The sequence below is a fragment of the Dermacentor silvarum genome, chromosome 7, assembly GCF_013339745.2.
Source record: "Dermacentor silvarum isolate Dsil-2018 chromosome 7, BIME_Dsil_1.4, whole genome shotgun sequence".
Taxonomy (NCBI): Eukaryota; Metazoa; Arthropoda; class Arachnida; order Ixodida; family Ixodidae; genus Dermacentor; species Dermacentor silvarum.
In genome coordinates, this window is record NC_051160.1 from 3044784 (window position 1) to 3072524 (window position 27741).

Genomic DNA, 27741 nt, shown 5'->3' on the forward strand with positions numbered 1-27741 from the left:
CTCTAACTAACTGGAATTCACTTCCCGCCGCTGTTGTCGAATGCCCGATGGTATCCTCCTATTTGCATTCCCTAGAATCCATAGCACGTTGATCTTATGTACGTGAGCCCTGAGTGACATTTCCGTTGCATCTATCCTGTATATCTTCTGGAACTTTATGGTATACTCATACTATGCGCACTAAGTTCCATGCCGCCATCTTAAATTCCCGTTGTTTGCGTATTTTACTGTATTTATGTGTATGTACTCAATGTATATATTTGTTTTGTAACCCACTACAGCCAAAGGTATGAAACCCAGACCAGTAGTCTTAAAATAAATACACAAATTCATGACGTAACATTAACATACCGGCATGGCGGTTTCGGCGCGAAACTCAAGTAATGAACCCGTCGCGCTAGCTTTGCGGCTATGGCGTCCATAAGCTGTTCTACAATTTTCCGGGCCTACGTGAAACAGTACCTCTTCCACCACATCAAGATTCGCGTCATCAATTTAATTCTTCAAGCGCACAACGATTACATAGTTCGACTAACACTTTTAACCGATCGTTTCTTCCAGTTGCTATTTATGAGTGGAATAAATTGCCTCATTGATAGGAATGAACGTAACCCTCCTCGTTTCCACGAAGCATTGTCTAAATATCTCTGCAGTCAACCCCACACTACCAGTTGATGCTCCTTTTACTCACCACATTTCGGTTGCGTGATGCTGCTGTGCAATGACCTAATTGTGTTGCCTCAATTACATATGAGACTTTTTTTTTGTTATGTTCATGGCATTTGTTTTTGTCGTGACGATATTTTTTCATTGAATAAATTACCTTTGTTTATTGGTGATGATTGCACCACCCCCCTTATTTATGTATGTCATACTAGCGACCCTTAAGGGTAAATAAGTGATGATGATGATGCTGGCAGCATCATGCTGCGGAGTTCGAGCATGTGGGTTCGATCCCGACTACTGCGGCAAAATGCAAAAACTCTCGTGCACTTAGATTAGGTGCATGTTAGAGAACCCCAGGTGGATCAACTAATCAGGAATCCCTCACTACGACGTGCCTCATAATCAGATCGTGGTTTTGCCACCTAACACTCCCCAATTTATTTCTTCTTAATTGAAGAACGGGAACTTTGACCTTTATTTTCACTTCTAATAATAAACCCATTATCACGATATTAATACGTACGTCCACTAAAGAAGGTCGGAACGCAGTTGCCTTGACGAAAACGAAGAAGAAACTTGCGCTCAAGCAATTAGCTAAACTGGTCAGCGTTGCAATTGGTAGTGTAAATACATCTTGTACACTCTTCTGTGTAGTCAATGCTTGATTCTCATACCATTTTGGTGACTCGCGTAACAATATAAACTAAAATGAAGTATTGAGAGAATACATATTGCAAGGGAGCAGCTCGAAAGACGCGACAAGCTAGCGGAAAACACATACACGGAGACATACGGCGATGACTCTCAACTGAGTTTGTTGCACCAGGTTACCCAAATTCAATTATTCAGTTGGATGATTTTAAAAATCTCTCTCTCTCTCTCTCTCTCTCTCTTGAGAGAGACGGCGTTATTGTTTGACTGCACTAACACGTGCGAACGCCAAACAAAAAGAAATAAAAATCAGATAATTGTGAGGTTGATTTGTTTGTTTGTTTGTTTGTTTGTTTGTTTGTTTGTTTGTTTGTTTGTTTGTTTGTTTGTTTGTTTGTTTGTTTGTTTGTTTGTTTGTTTGTTTGTTTGTTTGTTTGTTTGTGTTATTATATCGAAGCAGAATATTAGAGAGGCCACAGTAAGGTGCTCTATGTTAATTATGACCACCTGAAATTCCTGAACATGCATCTCAGTGCATGTTAAACAATTTCAATTTGACGGGCTTACTACCTTACGTTAAGACGCCCGTGGTTATAAATATTTGAGAGAATGAAATAGCATTATAACTTTGAAAATAACTATCACTGCAGTATACACCAATAGTACAGCTATTTGCTGCGTTATCTCGTTGTAGATAAGTGGAACACACCCTGAACTATTTTGCGCGTTCTTCTTGCAATTGTCCATCGAGGCTTGTGTATCTAAGATTGAACTTTAGTTCCTCATCGAGTGCAAAGTCAACTCAGCTCTGAGCTTTGTGTTCCCGAGAGGCCTCCTGTTCGTTACCGGCCCCTCCCGCTGCCTGCCTTGGATGACTGCCTTCTCTTGGAAATCGAAGCCGATGGCCCTTTCACTGACTTCACCCTCTTCGCCACATTGCCGAAGGCAACTGCGTGCTACCATAGGAAATAGTGACCTCGAAATCTAAAATAGAAAGAAAGAAAGAAGAGACAGGACAACGCAAGTCCAACAAATCAACAACTCGTTGATCATAGAGAAGAGAAACCGGAATGGGATGTTGGTGGGACGGCGCGAAAGCAATGAGTCATTACCTGATTAATGAGTCGATGCCCGGACGCCCTTTGCTAGAATTGGTACGAGTTGCTGGCGGCGCTATTTATTTATTTGCTGGTGTTAGCGGCAACTGGTACGAAGAGGATAGAAAAGTGGAGGGAAGCAAGATGGCAACGAAAAGCGTGATGTGAGCGATGGTACGGCTACGGCTTGTGCTCTTGCATTTCCCAAGAGTGAATAAAAAGAAGCCTTAGAAGAGGCAAGAAGTATAGATTGCTCGGACGGATCTTAGTTGCTACGAACTACATCTCGCATCCCACTGAAATGAGATGACATGGACAGAAAAAGACAGAAAATTCCAGTCAAAGGCAGAGAAATCAGAAGTGTCTTTAAAAACGATAATGATAAAGGCAGCTACGAAATAAAAACGAATCATCACTATCCGGTGGGAGAGGAATTGTATGGGCGTAGTAGAAGGAACGTGCCTGAAAGCGGTGCATCAGTTTCGGCACCGAACATTCTGGTGTATCTGTATTGTTTGTACACCGGTCTACCGGCCTTCCCGCGTTTACTTGAAGTGAAGATTGGGCCCTTTATTTTTCTTCTTCCTTCCTGTTTACGCTCATCGCTTCTCTCACAAAGAAGGCTCCTGCTTTGGCTTGGCTTGCCTTGCATTTAGATTTGGCTTTCCCCGCTCGAAGCGATGCTTATGTGCAGAGACCCGCTGTTTGTCTATCGGCGCGTCGCGCGAGAAAGCTGCTTAAGGTGGACATTGTGGCGATTGAGGAGACTGAAGGATGGGGTCGGGGCGCATTTTCTCGCCGATTGCCGGGTGGAAGCGGGCAGGAGTGGGGCGGGATGTCGGGAGATTGCGTGGGTCCAGGGGGAAAGGAATTAGGGAAGGCCGACGAAGAGGCGATGCAGGTGGAAGTCCGTCACCTGATTAATAGCGCTCGACTGTTTCGTTTGCTCTCCTGAATGCGCTGAGGCAGCACCAGCGCAGCCATGGCACAATGAAGAGGGTCCTTAGGGGACGCGCCTCGCAATTAGCCTGTCGAAGGAGCGGTCCCTCTTCCCAAAGGGAAAAACTAAGAAACTGGAACGGTTTCCTCTTTTTCCCAATCTCCGTATTTCGCTCTTTACTTCTAGCGGAAGAGATTTAGCTGACAAACTCTGCGTCTGTAGTTTTGCGGGCATCTTGAAATGAGAGATGTTGCACTTGTTTCACTCGCGACAAAAAGCAAATCACTGAAAGCAGAAGCGTAGCGAGAAGCAGGTAACGAGAACTGGAACCAATCAGATAGATGCAAACCGGGCTTGAACAGAGGAAGCTAAGCATGTTGACAGGGTTACCTGTCTGCATGGTTGTGGTAATTATTTAAGAATAGTCTCCTTTCGTAAGGACCTCCTACCAAGAGAGAGGGCTCAAAGCGTCTTTGTCAAAATCAAGTCTGCTGACTGTTGATTGACTTACGTAGGAGAAACGAAATAGTCTAAACGAAAGGATCAGACAACACAAGAACGACGTCAGGACCTCTCGAGTAGTGCAATGTCATCGCGGAACATTCAAAAGATGCCAACCTCTCAATTGCTTTTCAAGAAACTCAAACGCTATACAGAGAGAAAAAGCTCGATAAAGACTATTACTGTATTTATTTATTTATTTATTTATTTATTTATTTATTTATTTATTTATTTATTTATTTATTTGTTTATTTATTTATTTATTTATTTATTTATTTATTTATTTATTTATTTATTTATTTATTTATTTATTATTTATTTATTTATTTATTTATTTATTTATTTATTTATTTATTTATTTATTTATTTAGTATGTTATCCACAGCGCCAGCAGTTTGGCATTACAGTGAAAAAGAACAGGGGGGGGGGGGGTTACATGCAGACAGCACAGTGAAATTAACTAGAGAACTGTGTCATAAACACTTTGTACAGCAAAAACAAACAAAAAAGTACGAAATTTAACACATCAAAATAGCAATGCACATTTCCAGCATAAAAAATTCTAGAGTACATTTGATTTTCCTGATAAATATTGTCTTTTTTTTCTATTCGTTGTTTCTTATCTTTTCGCCAATAATTGTTCAAGTGCCTTCCACAAGAAAGTCATCCCTCTTAGCCTGGGCGCAGAGATAGATTTCACACTTCCCCTCAAAGTTCAGCACAGCAGTGCCGGCCTTCTGCGCAAGTTGAGGTTGGGAGTGGTGATTACACGGCTATACGGGTACTTAGTGCGACGCAGTCTGTCTTCAGGCTGTGAGCTACGCCATGTGCATGAATCTATAAAGCACGTGCTATTAGACTGCACTCAGTCACGGAAGATCGACAAAGATGGCATGAATCTCTTGCCCTTCTCGACAGCCAACCACTGTCAAAGGCCGTTTTATTGGGCCCCTATATAGCCTGACTACTAATTTAGTTTACGCGTCACTTAGACCTTACTTGACTATTAAAAAGCACGAGCCTGCATGATTCTAAGCTATTAGTAGACTTTCCCGTTATTTGTATTGCCTCTTCCCTCTAATGACATCGTCCCTTATCTTGCTCCTATTTGTGCCCCTTCCCCTAGCGCAGAATAGTTGGCTATAGTAATGTGCCTCAGGCCGACTCCCAGCCTTTGTTATCGTTAAACATTTCTGTTTCTTTCTTTCTTTCTTTCTTTCTTTCTTTCTTTCTTTCTTTCTTTCTTTCTTTCTTTCTTTCTTTCTTTCTTTATTCCTTTCTTTATTCCTTTCCTTCTTTCTTTGTCTCATCCACCATTATCTTACCAAGTTTAAAACCCGAAGGTCTCGGGCACTGCTGTTATATGGCTGGGTAATTTCACAAGTAGAGGAAGCCATCGGTCGGTGTGGCTCTCAATCCCACCCTACCGCTGAGCAGCGCCATAGCCTGACCCCCATGCGACTAAATCTTTACGCGGTCACTGCGAAAGTTCTGCGTAGAAACCTGTGTTGCCAGAATACTTCTGATTAAAGAACGACGCGTAGACACGACAGTTTGCTGCCTATTTACCCTACTCTGTCGCAATTATCTTGATGTTCAAATGAAAACATGCCCTGTCAGAGGCAGGCACGCTATAACGAAGGACCACCGACAGTAGTGGGGGAAGCGTCGCGTCGCTTAATTACTCGGGAACGCCGTGGTGCTCGCTCCTAGTTTTCCTGTCATTTTCCTCTTTCCTTCCTTTTGACTCATGCCTGTGGAAAAAAGCTGTCCATAGCACCGGGAACTCTCCAGTCTTGTTCCTTGTGACTATCTTGATAAATATGTGCAGAGTTGAAGACGACAGGTCTGGGTACCTTCGTCATTCACAAAGGCGCCATTCACAAATTTTATGTGTGTAAGTGAGAGCCCGAGTGAGGCCGAGGTAGATTCTGAATGAATGCAACCAAGTCATTGGTGTGTCTATGTGAAACTGCTTTTATTAGTGGATGCTTGCAGAAGCTTGCGTACGTACGTATATGTACGTGCGTATGTGTGTGTTGGCAGGGGTGAGGGGTGGCCTTGCTTGCGCGCTTGCGTAATAACCACTGTATTTCATACAGGTCAGAGCCTGTTCCAACACTTAATCTCTAATAGTCACGACTTCACGTGAATATAAATATATACCAGCGAATGTGTTACGTAAGGCTGATTGATCCTTGACTGGCGACCACACAACATGCTCGTAGTGACTGGCAACCTTATCATGGCATCGCCAAAAATATATTTTTCTCACTTGTGACGTGGCAGACTGCAGATTGTTAGATCCCGGCCGTGGCGGCCGCATTTCGATGGAGGTGAAATGCAAAAACACCCGTGTGCTTGCGTTGTAGTGCACGTTAAAGAACCCCGGGTGGTCAAAATTAATCCGGAGCCCTCCACTACGGCGTGCCTCATAATCAGAACTGGTTTTGGCACGTGAAACCCCAGAAAGAAGAAGAAGATGCAGATTGTTAGGTGACGCCACATGCTACGTCGTACGTGTGGGTCTCATCACAGTGCACCTATGTATCCAAACAGAGCGCGAGCTTGTAATATTTCGTCCTTCTTTCGTTTATCTTTTTTTTTCTGAGCAGCTCATTTTTTTCTTCTAATAATGTCGCAGTCGAGCAACAATGTTCTGTGCCACGTCGCTCTATTTCTTTTTCAATGTGTTGGCGATCCGGTCGCTTCTAGAGATCGCGCGTCTCGATTTCTTGCGGCTCTCATTGGAGAAGAAGAAGGAGAGAGGGGGGGGGGGGGTGTTTCCTGGAATCTTTGTCTACTGCTTAGATACACGTCGCCACTTCTGCAAAGAGAAATGGTATTCGCTCCTGCAGTAATTAAGCTGACGAGCACGCATTATCATTTTGCTGCGGACGCACAAAGTGCTGCACGCGCTGTTAACTGGAATCAGCAGAGAGAGAAAAAGAAAGCAACAAAAAAAAAAGCAAACACGCACAAAGTAGCGTCTTTCTTTGCCCGTTTTCTCATCTTCTCATCATTCACTCATTTCATTCATTTATTAATACTGCCAGCCTCATCACTGAGGCTCCTAAAAGAGTAGAAAGCAAAACATTCTTTAAAAAACACTGCATTCAGTGCCTTTTTGCGTATCCTTTATTTTTCCTTATGACTTGCTTTGCGAACAGAAAAAGTAACGACGAGATAACCAATTGGAGTACTAGGCAAATGTTCCGTTCCTGTACTTGCACTGATCAACGTATTATGTTAGCCTGCTAACGGCCTGTAATTGAAGTCGCTTCGGGATTTGCCGTGTCGCCGAACAGATATAGCACAAGGAAACAGATCTAACACAGACAACGGTGTTACAGTTCTTTGTATATAGCGCTGAAATGACGGCCTAGATCAACATTTCAGATGCTCATAAATTTTAGAGATAAATCGGCACAGTATTCCACCACGACGTTTTGAACATTCCAATAAAATTTCAGATAGTTTCTTATACCACAGGAGCGGTTTTTGTTGAAATTACCCGTAGAGTTCCGTTTGACGGATCGGAAATTACGTCATCGCCTGGCATAGCGTCCCCTGGCCTGCCTAGGTCTCCTTGCTTTAGGCCGAGCGGGTAGCCACTTCTAACCCGCTTGCCCCCTAAGGGACTGGCGTTTTAGGCTTTCACTGAGTTTTATTTCACCTCGGCAGCAAAGTTCGGGAATTATCACAGCGGTATTCTTGAAATTGGTTCTCGATAGCAAGGAATAAAGGCCTAGCCTAAGGTCCCACACCAGCAGCTCACGATGTCCCTGCCACATAATGGTGGCGCCAACTGTCACCATTATGGAAAAGTACAAAGAAACATGTCGCGCGGTGACAGATGGCACCCCCACTCTATTGCAAATAAAACAGCCTCTTTTGAGCCGTGTCGCCACTGAGGGCGTGCACTTGCCATTGCCTGTGATTGGCGTTGCTTCTGGCGGCATACGCCAGCATACAGTATCTGCTCCCCTAACTTGTGCATCAAGCTTGGAACATCTCAGATTGGTTTTATAAATATGAGAGCACAGCTCTTAGACGCCTGTTCCTGCGGCGAGCGTCGGCATCGGCGTCCTCAGCGTAACCGAGTTAGCGCAGCGAAGTTAGAAAGAGCGAACGCGGAGCGCAGCGGGGGATGAAAGACAGCGATAGCGAAGAGAGCGCGAGGATGAAAGTGGAGGAGGAAGGGGCAGCGGAACCAGGAGGCGGAAGGTGGAGGAGGAAGGTATGGCGAAAGCGTGAGGAGGGAAGCGTAGTCCGCACAAGACGGGCTCTGCGGTAACGATAGCTACGAGATGGCGCCACTGTAGCGCGCGTCGTATATTGACAGATGACGCCACCGATACCATATATTGAAACAAAGCGCTGTCATAAGTGGAGGTCTGTCTGTGGCGGCTGTTGTGAATCACGCCCACACGTCACCCACACGCTGCCTCTCGCGATCTCCCGATTAGCGAGGCAGTCGCGCTACACTTCGCTCCATTTGCACGGTGCCGCACTATACAGACTGTCCGCGCCAGTCAATATATCGCGAAACGAAAACATGTATAGAGCTGCGCTTAAATTTCGCATTAGGGTGTCTCGTAATCGTTGGTGGATTTTAACAGCGAAGCTTTTTAAGCTAGCTGTAAAAAGTATGGTGTTTCACAGAAAGCCAGCCGCGCCGTAGCCATGGTAACCAGTGACGCCGCAGCTCCTAAAACACCTTGCGCAACCTACCGTCTGTGTACTGAGCATGCGCTGACAGCGAGCAACGGGCATGTAAGTCGCTACGCGACGGCGCTCGATCAGATGCAGCCATGGGACGTACAAAGATAGTACGTCCTCCCGAAGAAAAAGCGGCAATTCGAGAAGCGAGGCTTGCCGCTGTTCGAGAGCAGAAACGGCAACGACGAGCAGATCCAGAATACGCGGCCAGGGAAAGGGCAAAGAAAGGGGACGCCATCAAATCGGCCAGCTTCGCTGTGTCTTAAGCCTTGTGCAAGCTTTCGCAAGTGCAAGCTTTCGCCCTTTTTTTTCTTGAATCTTTAAAGCATCCTACTTGCGCTAGTTTTTTTTTTTCTTTTTTTTTCCCTAAACTACACTTCATGCTTCAGTGACACGTGTGACAGCCATGCATACCTTTGTGAGGAGCATTTGCGCATCGACGGCAAAGAATTCAACCGAGCTCCCGGGCCCGCTTCGGCGGTAACCTACTTTGTTCAGAAATCGAATAGTCCTAAAATTGTATCATCATCAGCACGGTGTAAAAAGGAAGGTGATCCGACGGCGGCGCGAGGCGCGGCCACTTAGCGTGACTCTACGCACGCCGCTGTCGCAAGGCGCAGCACCTGTTCTGGGGGCCACTTTTTCACTCGCTTTGCTGGCGCTTTTATGGGCACGCGCGGCAGAAGTGCTTTATTTCGATGAATATATGTCGTTCGACTGCTTAAAACGACTCTACTTGGTTGGAGGAACGTCCCTTTATATTTCTGCTGACATTCTGATTGACTCCGACGCGGCGAGCAGCGGTAAGCGCAGCGCGCCGTCTGCTCGAGCAGACGACGCGTCTCTCTCGTGTTTGAAATGACGGTATTATTGCGATAGCAATTATATGGACACTCAAAAGCAGATTTCTGCCGTCGGCGTCGCCGTCGCCGTCGCCGTGAGGTTCCGTATGACGTCAATGGAGATGAAATCGGCGCCGCGGTGGTAAGTGGTTCTTGAGGGAAAGGGAAAGGTTGGCGCTATCTTCTGCAGCCCTTGAGGGAGCACGGCTCAGCGCGCCGAACGCTGTATGTGCGAGTGAAAGAGCGCGAGGGGCGCGCGCTTTTACGGGGAATGAACGCACGGCGGAGAACAAACGCGCGTTCTGCGACGTGCTCCCTTAAGGGCTGCAGAAGTAGGCGTCTCTTTCCTCCTTTAAAATCACCATATATGTAGAGCAAACGCGCCTTCTTTCGACGTGCGAGAGGCCGTGGGCGAGGGGGGGGGGGGGGAGGGAAGGGAGGCGACGTTTAGCTGTGGCACAAAATGCCTATTTATATAAAACGTTGTGAGGCGAGAAGGTGGTAAAGACTTCCGACGCTGCTCGACAAGTGTCCCGTTCTGATCTCGTCGAAAAGCTCCGAGCCGCCCCCAGAGGCTCCGGCAACAGTCACCAACGCCGCGCGCGTTTTCTGCGAACGCAGGCAAAACGCCGACGGCGTCGACAACAGTTCTGTGTGTTGCCTGTGCTGCTGCATGTCCAAGTTTGTACAGCTGATAAAACTACTATCCTTACTCCGTATAGCTCTCTACAAATTTGCTATCGCAATTGATGCTTCGCCTTTCGGGTGAAACTGCGACAACTTTTTTTGACTGTAAGTGGCATGAAACCTTCTACCTGCTCAGGATTTGGCGTCTAAATAACGAAAAATTGCATATCTTTGGGTATGGGTGTTTAAATGCTGACGGAGGTCGTAAATTATCCACTGTTGTGCCACTTCTCCAAGGCTTCCTGAACACGTGCTGCCCCTAGCGGCGGCGCTCACTTCCGGTCACACGAAGTGGCCGCTCTCTCGCCGCAGCGCGGGCGCGCCGTTGGAGCACCTATCTTCTTACACCGTGATCATCAGCCTACATTTATGTCCACTGCAGGACGAAGGCATCTCCCTGCGATCTCCAATTATCCCTGTCTTGTGCTAGCTGATTCTAACTTGTGCCTGCCAATTTCCTAACTTCATCACCACACGTAGTTTTATTGCGATAGCAATTATATGGACACTCCAAAGCAGATTTCTGCGGTCGGCGTCGTCGGCGTCGTCGCCGTCGTCGTGAGGTTCCGTATGACGTCAACGGCGATGAAATCGTCGGCGCGCTCCGGACGCTGTATGTGCGAGTGAAAGGGAGCGAGGGACGCGTGCTTCCACGGGGATAAGTGGTTCTTGAGGGAAAGGGAAAGGTTGGCGCTATCTTCTGCAGCCCTTGAGGGAGCACGGCTCAGCGCCAAATTCCACGGGGAGCGAACGCACGTCGTAGAGCAAACGCGCGTTCTGCGCCGTGCTCCCTGAAGGGCTGCAGAATTAAGCGTCTCTTTCCTCCTTTCCATATATAAAGAGCAAACGCAACTTTTTCCGTCGCGCGAAAGGCTGTGGGGGGACGGAAGGGAGGGAGGGGTGGCGTCGTTTAGCTGCGGCACCAAATACGTATTTATATAAAAACGCCGCGCGCGTTTGGTGCGAACGCCTGCAAAACGCCGACGGCGTCGGCAACAGTTCTGCGCGTTGCTGGTGCTGCTGCATGTCCAAGTTTATACAGCTGATAAAACTACCATCCTTACTCCGTATAGCTCTCTATACTAATTTTCTATCGCAATTGGTGCTTCGCCTTTCGGGTGAAACTGCGACAAATTTTTTTTCTGCCATCCTCGACTGCACTTCTCCTCTCTTGGTACTCATTCTGTAACTCTAATGGTCCACCGGTTATCCATCCTACGCATTACATGCATGGCCTGCCCAGCTTCATTTATTTCTCTCAATGTCACCTATACGAGTAATATCGGCTATCCCCGTTTGGTCTCTGATACTATCTTCCAGTCTCTTAGCGTTAGGCTTAACATTTTTCGTTCCATCGCTCTTTGTGCGGTCCTTAACTTGCTCTCGAGCTTCTTTGTTAACCTCCAACTTTCTTCCCCATATGTTAGCATCGGTATAATGCAATGATAGTACACTTTTCTTTTCAACGACAGTGGTAAACTCCCAGTCAGAATTTGGCAATGCCTGCCGTATGTTCCACAACCCAATTTTATTCTTCTGTAAATTTCCTTCTCATGATCAGGGTCCCCTGTGAATAATTGACGTAGATAAACGTACTCCGTTACAGACTCTAGACGCCGACTGGCGATCCTGAATTCTTGTCCGATTGCCAGGCTATTAAACATTATCTTTGTCTTCTGCATATTAATACTCAACCACAATCTTACACTTTCTCGGCTAATGTCCTGAATCGTTTGTTGTAATTCATCCCCATTGTTGCTGAATAGGAGAATGTCATCTGCAAACCAAAAGTTGCTGAGATATTCACAGTTCATCCTCACTCCTAAGCCTTCCCAATCTAAGAGCTAGAATACTTCTTCTAAGCATGCAATGAATAGCATTGGAAAGATAGTCTCCTTGCCTGACACCTTTCTTAATAGGTAACTTTCTACTTTTTTCTTGTGAAGAACCAAGGTAGCTCTGGTATCTCTACTGAATCAAATGCTTTTTCATAATCTATGAAAGCCATATAGAGAAGTTGATTGTACTCCGCAGATTTCTCTATTACCTGATTGGTGACATGAATATGATCCATCGTATAATATCCCTTCCTGAAGCCAGCCTGTTCTCTTGGTTGGCTGAAGTCAAGTGTTGCCCTGATTCTGTTGGAATTTATCTTGGTGAATATTTTATACAATACTGAAAGCAAGCCTAATGGGTCTATAATTATTAAATTCTTTAACGTCTCCTTTCTTATGGATGAGTATAATAGAGGCGTTCTTCCAGCTTTCTGGTACACTTGAAGTCGTGAGGCATTGCGTAAAAGGGCCGCAAGCTTTTCATGCATATCTCATCCGTCTTTTATTAAATAGACTGTTATTCCATCTTCTCCAGCAGCTTTTCCTCTGGTCATGTCTTGCAATGCCCTTCTAACTTCATCGATAGTTATAGAAGGAGCCTCAGTATCCTGTGCATCATTACATCGCATGAGGGTAGCGTGACTTCTCTGGGAACTGTCCAGAACAGTATAGAATTCTTCCGCTGCTTTTACTATGTCATCGAAATTGCTGAAGATATTACCCTGCTTACCTTTCAGTGCATACATCTTGCCTTGTCCTATGTCAAGGTTTCTTCTCACTTATTTAATGCTGCGTTCATCTTTTCTATTACTCGAATATCCCTTGATCAGTTTCGACAGTTCAGCGAATTCTATCTGATCTCTTGAGTTTGGCAATTTCATGCTTTGTCCTTTCTTTATTAGGCCCTTGTTACTTTGGAGAGCTTACCTACTGGTTGCCTTGGTGACTTACCTCCCACTTCAATTGCTGCTTCTGAGATCAGCCTAGTTACGGTTTCATTCATTACGTCTGTTGTCTTCATCTTCCTGTTCTAAAGCTGCATATTTGTTTGCGAGCACCAGCCTGAATTGGTCTGTCTTTACCTTTACTGCGCCTAGGTTGGCCTGTTTCTCCTTCACTTATTTATTCTTTCTTCGCCTCAGCTGCGGGAGGTTTTGGGTTCGCTTCCCACCGCAGCCGGGCACCCACTGGTTTAAATGGGCGCAAGCGTACCCCAACCTGGCGTTCGGCTTCCCTCAGGGGTGATACGCTTGGGAAAGGAGCCTTCACCCTAAATTCCCGTCGAAAAACCTTCGTGAGCCTTCCTTTCTTATTCTTTCTCTCTTTAAATCGAGAGAAATCCTAGACCTCACTAACCTATGGTAACTGCAGTTTACCCTACCTAACACTTCTACATCTTGCACTATGCTGTGATCGGCAGAGACTAGGAAATCTATTTCATTCATTGTTTCCCCAATAGGGCTTTTCCAGGTCCACTTCTTGTTGCTGCGCTTCCTAAAATTTATCGTCCTTCTTTTTTCTCTGCAACCCGAATAATAAACTTGTCGTAAGTCCCAATTTCCTCAATGTTTTTGGCGTATTTCATTGTTGCCTTCGTTTTCTTTTATTCTCTCTCTCTCTCTCTCTGTCTCTCTCAGTTGCTCTCTTCTTTAGTTGAACGCTACCGTTTGTTTCCAGAGTCGCATAGAACTAGGCTACGCTCTTTTGCGTAGATCTTCGAACACACTGTTGCTTCCTACCGTCTGATTCAATATAAGGAAGCCCCAGAGACAGGCCAAATTTGTTCAGCGGTGTTTAAGGAACACTGGCTGGTTCGCCGAAACGCAGGCTGCTACATAGAAACGTACGAAAGCAACAACACATTGACAAGAGCACCGCATACCTGCACGCTCACGTCGACGACCGAAGGCTAATGCCTTGCTAAAGCTGCCTGCAAGTTGCTACAGAAGTGCGTACATGGGGAGCCAATAAGCGCTCGCGAGAATATATACTATATATGAAAGAAAGAAAGAAAGAAAGAAAGAAGAAAGAGAGAAAGAAAGAAAGAAAGAAAGAAAGAAAGAAAGAAAGAAAGAAAGAAAGAAAGAAAGAAAGAAAGAAAGAAAGAAAGAGAAAAAGAGAAACCAAGTGGTAGTTTGGCAAACTGAGCAATGCGATTGTAAAGAGAAGGAACTAGGGACTTGCTCAGCAGCCAAAAGTGGAGAGACGGAAAAAAACTAGTTGTGGGAGAGAGAATAAACTTTATTATCATAGAATAAACTTTATTATAGTTGTGGGGGATTGTGAAAGCACAAGGAGAGGTAGATAGAAGGAGGTTAAGTCAAATATGTAGCAGCAGAAAGAAGCGCAGTGCACGGAATTAAGGGCCTGAGAAGACTGAGAAAACAAAATTACATAGACTGAGAAGAGAAAACAAAGTTAAGTCTAGGCTGTGGCCTAATACGTGCAAATGACAATTGTAAACTAGATTGTAAGGATGTTTGCTCCTTCGGGCTGTTGGCTGCCAAGAGAGAACAGGTCAGGTCACGTTTTCTGTGCACGTATACGTGCTCCTTGACCGCATGCGTGTACGTTCAAGTAATACACGAGAAAGACAATTGTTCCAACCTTATGTTTTTCCAGCGCTTTATTTTCTTTAGTTGGCTAGAATAAATATTTTCCTTGCCTAATTCGCCCGTGTCACCTCCGTTGTTCTTCGCTGGATAACGACTCCTTTTTTTTTATCCCATTCTGTCACGGTGTTGTGCACAAGACTTCATATTAGCGAACATTGTTTAACTGCGTGAGCAAACGGACAACAGAGACAGCGTGGAACAAGGACGGGCGCAGACTCGTGCAACAACAAGTTCTTCTAAACACAAGACTTCCGTTTGCCAATTCCGACTCATAACGAAAGGACAAATATCACAGGCATTACGCTTCACGTGAATTCAACCGTCTGCGTATTGTCTATTCCTTAATTCCTACGTGTCCTAAATACTAGTCTTCACCGCAGATTCATTTGTATTTTCCCTACTATCCCTAAATTGCAAAGCATCGGGCAGGCCTAAGCCCTAACAGATTTATCGCTGGACCGATGCTATGGCATTGTACCAGAAAATCGGTGATGGGACACCATGTCATACAGGACAAATGCATTTTAAGTAAATAGTGTCTCCTGTAAGCGACATGTGGGCCAATGGGACAAAGACACATTCTATAACACCTGTCAAGACCGCGTGGCGTATGAAATTTACACTAGAGTTGCAAACAATTTTGAGGTGAGTATAGCCTCAAGGGCTATGTTGAAGTACGCTTTAACTCTTTCTCTACCATGGGGAATATAGGTGTTTTTTGTATGTTACGGCAGGTGGTTATTTCTGAAGGAACTACTGCACTCTATATTTATTGTAATACATAAACAGAAAGCAAAATAAATGAACTTTTCACGCATAAAAGTTTTATTAACTAGATTTATGTCATGAAAAAGTTATTAATTGTTAAATTTAAGAATGAGCGATAAAATTGAACAAAGTTTGTAAAGAAACTCTTGTATCTACTAAGAAAAACATTTTACGAAAATGATGAGATATACAAAATGTATTGCCCTCTATTAGTCACTATCTCCGAAAAAAATCTAAATTTTTCATTGAACAGGTATTTCGCTACAAATATTTAACTGTAAGCACTACATTTGGGCGTGCCAGGACTGCGGCCTCCTATGTTGCGGGCTGGTTTGCGTCGTCGTCGCTTTCAGACTCAAAGTGCGACGAACATTCAGTGTCCTCTGACTCGCTGCTATTCGATGTATCGATAAGATCAGCCTCAGAGGCAGCGGAATCGCGATATCTGCAATCTACTAAAGCGCGCGTGCTGTTTCCGGAGCCGTCCGGACATTTTTGCGTTCTGCTTTGACGATCGCGAAACTTCGGAGCCTGTTTAAAAATCATCGCCTCGCGGGAAAAAAAGCGAACTGCTTAGAAAACTAAAATAAAGTTCTCCTCTTACATATCCGATAGCGCAGTATGTCCGTGAGCGGGGAGGGGCGCTGCGATCGCCAGAGTGTGCGGACGCGTTCACTTCGGCTCCCGCTTTACTCAACGTTTTCGCGACGCTTTTCTGCGGTTTCAACGTTATATTTGTGCTCCATGGCTTTCTGAAGACACAAGGACTCTGTGGACCCTTTTGGACACAGTGAGTGCTTTTTCTCACGTTTTTCAACGCCTTTTTCGATCGTCGCTCGGCCGCCGCCTCGCTAGCCCTTACGAGGGCAATCTTCACTCCGACGTGGCGCGCGCTCGCTAGCGCGGCGCCGCAGCTGGCACGGTGCTCCCTTCCACGTATTTTCACGCTTAACAAGATTACCAAGTGTCGGGGGTGGACATTTACCCGGAGGACATCACGCCAGATCAAGGCTGGCAAATCGCCACGTCTCGCCGAGCAGTAGCTCAAAATGTAGGCGCCAAATCTACACCGCCATATGGCACTTTGAAACGCGGAGAGCATATGCCCCGCGGTAGAGAAAACGCTAAAAACAACATCATCCGAGCGAGCAGAATGCCGCAACTGCCAAAGGACGATATCCGCATCATCATCAGACCCAGAGGGGGACTTAATATCGCTAGGGTTGGCCCAACGGTAGTCGCCGACGCCATTGCCACCTCGGCCGGTCTCAGCCCTGTGGAACAACACGCGGACACGCTTTGCCCAAACAACAAACAAAACATCTTAGTGGCAAGCACGCCGAAAAGAGAAAACGCTAACCGCTACGTGCGCGTAAAACAAATATGCATCGCTGACAAGACCTATCAAGTTAGTGCCTACGAAGCGGCACCGTACTCTACGTGTAAAGGCGTCATCCGGGGGATCCCCGTGCAAGACGGTTCAGCGGACATCGATGCAAAGATTGTCAACGACAGAAATTCACTAGCACTGGCCGCCAAGCGCATCGGCAATACCACTGCAGTAATCGTGGCTTTCGATGGCCACCACGTGCCCAATTTCGTGCGATACGGGTCGGTACTGCTGAAATGTACGCTGTACCGCAGGCAGATCGATATATGCTACGCCTGCGGCCGGCTCGGCCATCGCGCGCACGTTTGCCCCAACCCCACAGACGTTATCTGCCGAGGCTGCGGTGCCCCGCACCCCGATCGGGATCACCAGTGTACTCCAAAATGTAAGCTTTGCAGCGGAGCTCACCTCACTGCCGACAAGGCATGTAAAGAACGCTATCACATTCCCTATGTGGTGCGAAGACGACGATGGGAGCGAGCACGATTGACGCAAGATGACGACGACTGTGCTACAGCGTCCAACGCAGCCGCCTACGACGGTGGTCGGTCCGTTGTCAACCGATCCAGGTCCCGATCCGGTGACCATTCCGGGAGCCGCTCAAGGCGTGGATTGAGGTCCCGGAGCCGTCATCGGGCATGTTCCCGTGGTGCGCCACGCGGGGCCCCACTAGATCTGCATCAAGGGGCTACTCCAGATCCTCTTCCGGCTCCCGTCACGGATCCCGCTCGGGCTCCTGTTCCGGGCCCCGCCCCGGCACAACCGGGGCCCCCCATCAACGATCGGCGAGCCCTCCAGCGCCATCATCGGCAGGCAACGCCAGCAAAAATAAGCGAGGCACCCTCACTTGGGCGGACATCGTCCGAGGAAGAGGAAACGCTACATCACAGGTAGGGTCGGGATCACTCCCAGAGGATGTTACAAACACTACATCCGAGATAGCATTCCTCAAGCGCGAAAACGGAATGATGAAAGAAATGATACATAAACTCACGGCCACCATTGCTGAACTGAAAAATGACACGAGAGTGCGCGCCGCTACACCCGCCACTGACAACACCGCCAATGCAGACACCCCGTCGCCGCTAGAACCTGTCGACGCCGCCAACGACGATGGCGAGAGCGCACCCAAGAAACGCGTGGTCGTTCGCGAACATCCAGCTTTAAAGCCCGAATTAGATGACATTAAGAGCGTGCTGTCGTCGATTAAGACAGGCCTCCGCTTCCTCGGCGAGAGCATGGCCCTCGTGCAGTCCACCCTCGCGGCCCACGGTGATCGGTTGGGCAAAGTAGAACACTATCTCGATCACGTCGTCGCCCCCGCTGTCGCCGCAGCTAAGCCGGTCTCGCAATGCATGCCTACACCCAGTCCACCCCCTTACGTGGCTCTCTTGCACCCGTCGGACGCCCGCACCGACACCCAAATGCTTCAAGGTGGCCAGGCCAAATGACGAGATGCGCATCTGGCAATGGAACTGTAGGAGCTTCGCCCGGAAGAAAGCCTCCCTACAGCAATACCTACGCAGCCACGAAGCCAAACCCCACGTCGTCCTGTTACAAGAAACTGTAGTGCCAACCACCATGTTCTCCGGATACCAGTGGTTACCCGGCCCTTCGGGAGGACGCGGTACCGCCACGCTGGTCACTAATAAGATCACCTGCCTTGTGCACGACCTCGACATGCCCGAAATCGAACATGTCATGGTAGAGCTTCTCCCTGGCAACGCATCCCGACAAAGCGTGTACATACTCAATGTATACAGCAGCCCCAGTCACCACAAGCAACGGTTCAAACGCCTGTTCCAGAAAGCCATTCGCCTCGCCGGCTCCAACCCGATAGTGATCGCGGGCGACTTTAACGCCGCGCATCGCACCTGGGGCTACGCGTACGACACCCCCAACGGTACCGAGCTTTGGCAAAACGCGAACGACATGAATCTTACCCTCATTACGGACAAGGCTTTCCCCACCCGCACTGGCACGTCCACGCAAAGAGACACCACCCCGGATCTCTGCTTCGTCAAGAATATCGCCGACGCCCGTTGGTCCAACCTCGCGGTAGATCTCGCTAGCGACCATTTCTTATTGGCCGTACACTTCCCCACAGTCAGCAGGAAGACCAAGACGTACACGTGGGTGGACTGGGACCTCTTCCGTAAGACTCGCGCAGAACGACCCCCTCCCTACGCCACGCCAAGTCTCAAAACGTGGACGGATCAGCTTAAGGTCGACGTCGGCAAGGCCACCAAAACCATCTGTACAGACCTGCCCACCGAGAGAATGGACAGTCGCCTAGCCCACCTGCTCGAGGCCAAACAATCCCTACTGGCCTGATGGAAGGGCCAGCGCCTCAATCGGAGGTTACGCAAACGCATATCCGAGCTAAACAAGAGCATAGTGGATCACTGCAGCACCCTTTGCAAACAGCAGTGGGACGAAGTCTGTAACTCGATTGACGGGCAGGTGCGTAATGGCAAAACATGGAACCTTCTCAAACACCTGCTCGACGACACCAACACCAACACCAACACCCGCACCAATCAGCGCCATTCTCTCGCGAAGATACTCCATCAGGCCAAAGGGACCGCACCACCCGAAGACGTCGCCAAGAGCCTCGTGCAGAAATATCTACCGCTTCCCGCGGACCCGTCGATTCCTCACCCCGAATACACTGGTACCGACAACACCCACTTAGACGCCGACTTTTCCGTCGAAGAGGTGCGCCGAGCTCTCCACGAACTCAATGGCCGCTCCACCCCTGGCCCCGATGGCATCCCCAACAAGCTCCTACGCAACTTGGATGAGCCCTCCGTCAATTACCTCACCGATATTATCAACGAAACGTGGAAGAAGGGCGAGCTACCCAACGCCTGGAAACTCGCCCACACGATCCTTATTCCCGAACCGGGAAAAGCGCCTAGCTTAGATCACCTCCGGCCCATCTCGCTCACGTCGTGCGTGGGCAAAGTGGCGGAGCACGTCGTCCTCAACAGGGTCGGTCGCTATCTCGAGGACCACGACTGCTTCCCGCACCACATGATCGGCTTTCCACCTGGGCTATCTACTCAAGATGCCATGTTACTCTTAAAACATCAAATTCTCAACGGAGGAAACACTCGGGATATCCGTGTCATACTCGGGCTCGATTTAGAAAAGGCATTCGATACGATCGCCCAATCGTCCATCCTGAAGGCGATCGCAGACATCGGGCTCGGGCGTCGGTTCTACGACTTTGTCCGCTCCTTCCTGACCCGGCGCAGGGCCGTCCTCCGCGCAGGAGACCTGGTGTCGGAAGAAGTCGAGCTCGGACAGCGGGGAACTCCCCAGGGGTCCGTCCTCTCGCCGACGCTCTTCAACCTAGTGATGATAGGGCTCTCCGAACGACTCTCGAGGATCGACGGGCTAAATCACACCATCTATGCGGACGACATAACGATCTGGTGCTCCGCGGGGTCGGATGGCTTCATCGAATCCGCCCTGCAGGAGGCCATTGAAACTGCCGAGTCCTACCTTGAACACACCGGTCTCAAGTGCTCCCCCACCAAGTCGGAGCTGTTGCTGTACTTTCCCAAACGCCGTGGCGCCAAGCCCAAAGGGTGGAAACCTCCGGCCGAACGCAACATCACACTCCGCATAAGAGACGGTCGTATAGTTCCCAGGGTAGACTCCATCAAGGTCCTGGGTATGGTCATCGAGTCCCGCGGAACCAACACCCTAACGGTGCAGAAACTAATGACTAAGACTTAAAATGCAATACGACTCGTGCGTAGAGTGGCCAACCGGCACCACGGCCTGAAAGAAGACAACCTACTGCGTCTTGTACATGCGTTTGTTCTCTGCCACTTTACCTATGTCGCCGCCATACACAATTGGCTACGTGCGGAGCGCGACAAACTCAACGCCCTTATTCGAAAGGTTGTGAAACGAGCCCTCGGCCTCCCTATCACCACTTCCACGTATAAACTCCTCGAGCTCGGCGTGCACAACACGCTAGAAGAGATCGCCGAGGCTCAGGAGCGAACACAGATGATCCGACTCACGACCACCAAGGCGGGCCGCCACATTCTGCGCGAGCTCGGCTTTTTCTCCTCGATGACCAGGGATCCCCCAAATTTGACGCCGGTCCCCCGAGAGATCCGAGACCTTATCACGATCGCTCCCATTCCGCGAAATATGCATCCCGACCTAAACCGAGGCAGGCGCCTCGCGCGAGCGACCGCCCTTCTCAGGCGCATAGACATGAAAACGGACGATGTCTCGTTCGTGGACGCCGCTGCCTATCGCAACAACCGAGTCTTCGCCTCGGTCGCGGCCTCATCCTCGCAGTGGATCCTCAACTCCGCCACGATCCTCACTCGAGAGCCCGAAATAGCGGAGCAAGTAGCCATAGCCCTAGCTATGCTCGACAGCAAACGCAATGTCATCTACAGCGACTCCAGACCGGCCATCAAAGCCTTCGAACGCGGTGTCGTCTCGGACCAAGCGTTACGCATCCTCCGCAGCGCGGATCAGAGTACCCTGAAGCACCACACCGTCATCTGGTTCCCCGCCCATCTTGGACGGGTGCCGGGTGCCCCGCCAAACCTCAACGAGATCGCCCACGACGCAGCGCGTGCGCTTACTGACCGCGCCGTCCCAGGGCAACCTCACCTCGCCGAGATAGAGACCAACCGGGATGCACCCATTACGTATAATGAAATCACCAAACACTTCTACCTTGGACGCCGCATCTTTCCGCCCCCACACCCCAAACTTAACAGACCGCAAGCGCTAACCCTACGCTTATTACAAACAGACACGTACCCAAACCCCGCCAAACTCCACGTTCTCTATCCTGACGCGTACCCCAGCGACATGTGCCCCTCGTGCGGACAAACGGCGACACTCACACACATGCTCTGGGAGTGTAGAAACGCTCATCCCGACTCTACCTCGGACAAGTGGGACATGTCCCTCAGAAGCTCGCTTCTCGCCTACCCGCAATAGGCCGTCCAGCAGGCCCACGAAGCGGCCGCCAGGTATTCCCTGTCGGTCCCTACGTGGGAGACGCCCACTACGCCCTAAGCGCGTCCTGCAGGACCCAAATAAAATTTGTCCAGTCCACTCCAGTCCGTGAGCGGCGCGGAAGGTATCGAAAGCGGCGTTTCAAACCATCACTAGAGGGCTAACCATGCCCAATGGGCGCGGTACGGAAAGAGTTAAAGATTGTATACTACATGGGACTTCAGCTGCGAGGCATTCTTGGATCGTGGCAGTTAATGTCCGGAATCTGAACTATGCCTCATATGTAAAGCGCTTACAGCATTCCTGCGCGATACAGGCGACAACGATGCTCTAAATAACGTTTGTGTTAGTTTATTTTGCGCACGTCTATGCGTTAGTATATGTGCTTTTTCTATCTCGCTCCCTTTCTTTCATTTCTCACCATCTCATGCGGAGTCGTTTGCCATGTCTGTCGCTAGGCAAACTTCCCCTAATACCGTTTCTTCCTCCTCCTATTGATTGCGACCATCCAGTATGTTTTCTGCATCTGCGAATTCGTGGTTAATGCTTTCTTTTTCTTTTTTTTTTTCTTTTTTTCCCTCTCGCTACTATACCAGCGTAATAGTTTCTGGATAGTTTCCTCTTTCTTTTTCTGGTTAGTTTCCTGGCCCCTAGACGACGTTTTAAGAAGGCTCGCTTACTGCGCCGCACCTTAGGCTCAACGATAATCACAAACCTAGCAAACCTTACTCTTCGACCACTACTGAGAAATGCAGTATGCCGCGCCGGCGCCGAAACAACATTTTTTCCCCTTTTCATCGGCGTTTTCTCGTAAACGAGGAAGCAATACGGGGCATCTTAAATTGAATCTCTCGAACGAAGATTTGGCATGCTCTATGGCTCCGGTGAACCATCCATCCAATAGCGCCTGAGTGGGCTCTAGAATGAAGGCCAAGAAGGCCCACGAAAATTGAATGGTCAGGCGATTAAAAGTGAGAATACGTTGAAGTAAGCTACGAGCACCATAAATTAAGGAGCGCGTGCTAACATTTAGCTCACATGAGGATCACTTGTCTAAATGACACCTGCTTATATCCGCTTCTAAAACATATGGGCAGCAGTAAGTGCGACAAACTGTATCTGTCTCGCTGCCTGCACGCTCCATATATGGCTCACCGCACTGCACCCTAACTCAAACACGCACTGAAATTTAAACAACCTGCACCTCACATCTAGTTACCCGGCGTAAGCGAAGAATTACATGGTACAGTAAAGATTGGGAACATGGCATCAACGCCAGGTTTGACGAGTTTCGCGCTTACGTTTGACATGACTGCCAATATTAGCGCTGTGGCGTAGGTGAGTGCCGAATCACATGACTAATTCGCTGCAGGGGTTAAGAAGCAATGGTGATTCACTGCTGAACACAATGTCATCTATAGGTTCGTTTACCACTCACCCCGTCCCTATTTCGATAGTGGTGGAATGCAAAAAATTACCGCATAGCTGCTCGCCAGACCATCTCAGAATGTTGGCACGGTGCCTGAATATTTTTTTACTTAACGATTGCCTACGATTGCGCGAAGAAGATTTGTTACGTCTTCCGATACGCAAATTCAGATAGCTAGAATTGAGCGGAACGCCACGCCACTTTCTTTTTTTTTTTTTTTTTCTAAACGGGATGCACACAGAGCCATGAACGAGGATGATTGGGAACGCGGTGTGTTAAACTCACTGTCAAATCTTACATACTATACCAGCCCGAACAGAATACGTTAAGCAATTTAGGAGCCGCAAAATTAGGAGATTGGTGTTGGTCTTTCGCCTAATATATTGCAAATAAAGCCATTAGCTCCTTTTCTACATTGGACTATACTGAAGGCTTAGGAAGGGCTTAGAGAAGAAGGATTAATTATATATGTAGTGGTTGCACAATACTTTCACAGACAAACAAAACTGTGAGAAAGACAAAAACATAAAAATTATTACAAGAGCGACAAAAGAGCGATACCCACAGGACATATGATATGACCAGACGCATAACAGACATAAAATACAACACACAGCGTTCAGGAATAAATATTTTGTTGATACCAATGTCTAGCAAAAAAAGTTAAAGCCGGGTGAAAGAGAGAGAAAAATGTAGAGGAGGAAAGGTAGGGAGGTCACCCATGGTGGCGCCCGGTTGGCTACCCTACACGTGGGGAAGGGGAAAGGGGAAGAACGGGTAAGATGTTAGAAGGAGGAATGGAATGAAATATATATGGTGCAGTATATGGTATGTAAAAGTATATGGTGCATATTTGAACAGAACCTGCAACCCGCCGGGGTGGCTCAGTGAGCTAAGGCGTTGCGCTGCTGAGCACGAGGTCGCGGGATCGAATCCCGGCCGCGGTGGCCGCATTTCGATGGAGGCGAAATGCAAAAACGCTCGTGTGCTTACGTTGTAGTGCACGTTAAAGAACCCCAGGTGGTCAAAATTAACCCGGAGCCCTCCACTACGGCGTGCCTCATAATCAGAACTGGTTTTGGCACGTAAAACCCGAGAAAGAAGAAGAACAGAACCTGCAAAAACATGCGCATGCCAAAATACGGCAGTTCTAAACAATGGATGCAAATAGTAACACGGGGAAATATTGGTATATGAATTTTCCAATGTAAGAAAGACAGACCCTGGATTCATAAATCTGTGCATCCGGTTATGACGCGTTGATTCAACTAAGTAACGCTTGAAGCGCACTGAGGGAGAACGGTTTTTTATTGTCGCAAGTCGTAGCTTAAAACTAATATGCGCTTAAATCCCTGAATGCTTTTGTACACGAACATAACACGAGACGCTAATTTTGTGCTAACAAAATTCGAAAAAAGCACACAAAAGAAAGTTTGCATACTGTATTCACGGCAGTGTATTCCATACACTGCCGCACAAGCCTTAGTTTCTGTGCCCGAACCAGCTCCCTTTCGCTGACTTGAGAAGACACCCCTAGCGATTAGGGTTACCGTGATTGCTTTTCATTGCCAATTTCAATACACCTCGCGTAATGCCGAGTGATTTTCTAGCCCCGGTCCGACCGACTCAAGCTACTTTCTCTGCAGACCGCCCTGCTGGTGTTTGCCTGGACGTGATAACAGGGAACAGAAGTCCTGCTCACGCACAAGTGTTTCCTGGGAATTTACCGTGCCCCCCAGTAATAGCAAACTGCTGTACTCTCAACTCGCACATTCTCTTTCGCGTTGGACTCATCAAGCCTTTCCCGCATTTATTCGTTCGCTTCGCTTTCTTCTGAGTACTTATCTGAAGTTCTTCCTTCGTCTCGCGTGCTGTGTTCTTGCATTCCTTTCGGTTACGCATTGATCCTGCCCTTACACTTTTTTTATTGCCCTGCCCCGTCGCGTAATATTTCCCTTCGTACGCTGAATGTAAGACATACTTTTAAATACCTACGTCGACTAGTTTTGGAACGCTGTATAACGTTTTACTTGGCGTTCCATTCTCCCTCTATCTTTCTCTCTTCTGTTTAAATGTACCACCGCAAATCCACAATAAAACTACGTGGGAAGATCTGTTCCATTGTGCTATTGCCTTAATTCTCACCGAAAGAAAGAAAGCGACACAATCAATGCGCAGACGGTGAGGTTCATTTATTACGTGCCAATGTTCGTTGCGTGTTCCTGTGTTAGCTTTAATAATGTGCAGTCGCGCCACAACGAAACACGAACGCAAGAAAAATAGCACATAAAAACATTCTTGTTTTTCTCAATTTTCTGACGCTGAACTAGAGTTCTTGCGATCATAAACACCGTCGACATGGACTTTACCGCACCCTCTACGTCTGTTCTTCTTTCGGTGCTCTTCCTGGGTAAGGGCAGCTAACTGGACAAAGTCTAGTTAACCTCCATGCCTTTTCTTCTCTCTCTCTCTCTCTTTCTGTGTCCGTAGCTTAAGCGCTGTGGTACCTCTGCCACTCTCACCTAGTCATGACAGTATGCTTGATCAAGCTATTGCGAAACATTCCTTCTCAAGAAAAAACATTTTTGACACTGTGGATATTTGTTGTTTTTGCGCTTAAGGCTCCGACGTTATACATTCGGGCACCAGCGAGTGACAGCAACTTTGGAAGTTATTCATCTCAATTTACCCCAGGTAAACCAAAAATGTAATCCTATAAGCCTTCGCAAGTCCTCCCTCTTACCTTCGCAATGCCCGCTATTGGGACTCGGGGTCGACGACGAGAGACCGAGTCTTGGAGCAGACGAAGAGGAGACGAAAGATTTATACAATATGTACAGATATAGCAGGTAATAGCTGGTAATAGCAGTAAGAGCGCACCAGACCGATGGGGCAGCTGGTGGCGACTCTTTGTCCTAACAATGGGCCGGTTGTTCCTTAAATCCCCTTGGTGACTCCTCGTCGACAGGAACCATACGGGGCGGGTGCTGACGTCACCTGCGTCGTATTCTTGACTCGTCACGAAGATGGCCGGGGCTGCTTGAAGTCACCCGCGTCGAACTGATTCGTCGCGGTCCCCTTGGCGACTCCTCGTCGACAGGAACCAGACGGGGCGGCTGCTGACGTCACCGGCGTCGCATTCTTGACTCGTCGCGGCAAAGGCTGGGTGCTTCTTGAAGTGCGCCCCCGCGTCGAATTCTTGATTCGTCGCGCAGAAGTGGGAGCTCCCGTCGCCTCGATGATAGGCACGTAGTGCGGCACCACACCGCCTAGGTTGTTTCTTACTTCACACCGCCTAGGTTGTTTCTTACTTCGTTCCTTTCAGATGAGCATTTATTCGGGTGTATTTTCTGTACAGCATTACGTGCCACAAAAAAACGTGGCTGCGTAAGTATGGAAAGTACGGCTACTAAAAACAGAACCATCTGCTACTTCGATACAAACGTTGTCGTGTGTACAGTTGCCTTCTTTGATCTTGCGAAAGGCGATTGAACACGGTGCAAAACAAGGAGTTTACATAGAAAGGACGAATTTCAAAATTAAAAGTGACGGAACGTCGTTGTATTTTTTTTTTTTTTTTTTGTCTTTTGACCACCATTCTTCAAGCCTCCGCGAAAACCACGTGGCGTTTTGCTTTTTCTCGTTGTTCTTCAGACCCACCTCACTGGAGCTATAGCAGACGCAAAACGCAAACCTTAAATACTCCTTCTAAGGTACCACTTTCTCTCTAACACAGCTTCCAGATGATTTTTCTGGCAACGTAGAAATCTGTCATCGCTGACAAAAAGCAAATATACAACATTGCGAAGCAGTTCGTAAACGACAGCAATTTCAAAATGACAATCAACAACTGCAAGAATGTCAATTTCATAGAATACTTCAGACGTATCAACATCAAAAATACATCAAGCTTACGCGGACGAAGCACTTAATCGAAGTTCGAGTGCTCACGTTGATAGAACTCGACGAGGAATCTTGTTACACGAGTTAGAAAAGAGATATTATATTTGGTTAGGTTGTGCCGAATCTTTATGATGTTTATATTTAGGGTAGCGTTGGAGCTACCCCAAATAAAAATTTCATTTGTAAGGCCGGAAAGAGCAACGTATCGTTTTGAAGACCCAAGCAAAGAAGTTTGATTGGCTGAGAAAAAAAAAAAAGAAGCATGCTGAAGGCGTAATTGAGGAACCGGAAATTTTAATTCCTGCTTTTCCTGCATATTCGTAGAGATCTGCTTGGATGTTTCCTTATGATTCCCCTACGATTATAATAAGAAACATTTTCTTTTCAGAATGTTCGCTGTAGAATCGGTAGTGAAATAATTCCAGAGTTGAGGACAATAGGATGGTTACTTTTCGTAATAGTATTGTTCGTGTCAACATATCGGCCCATATCTCAGCTTGTCGAATACCGCAGCAACGTAGCCTATAAAATCTGCTTAACTATATGTTTACTTCATAGTTGATGTCCGTGAAAATTAAAGTATTTGATCGCACGCAATTTTTTATATAGTGTAGAAAAATGAAAAGGTAGGCTTCTTTAAAGAGCCGGGCTTTTCAAAATTTCAAACATACTCGAGAAAAGAACGAAA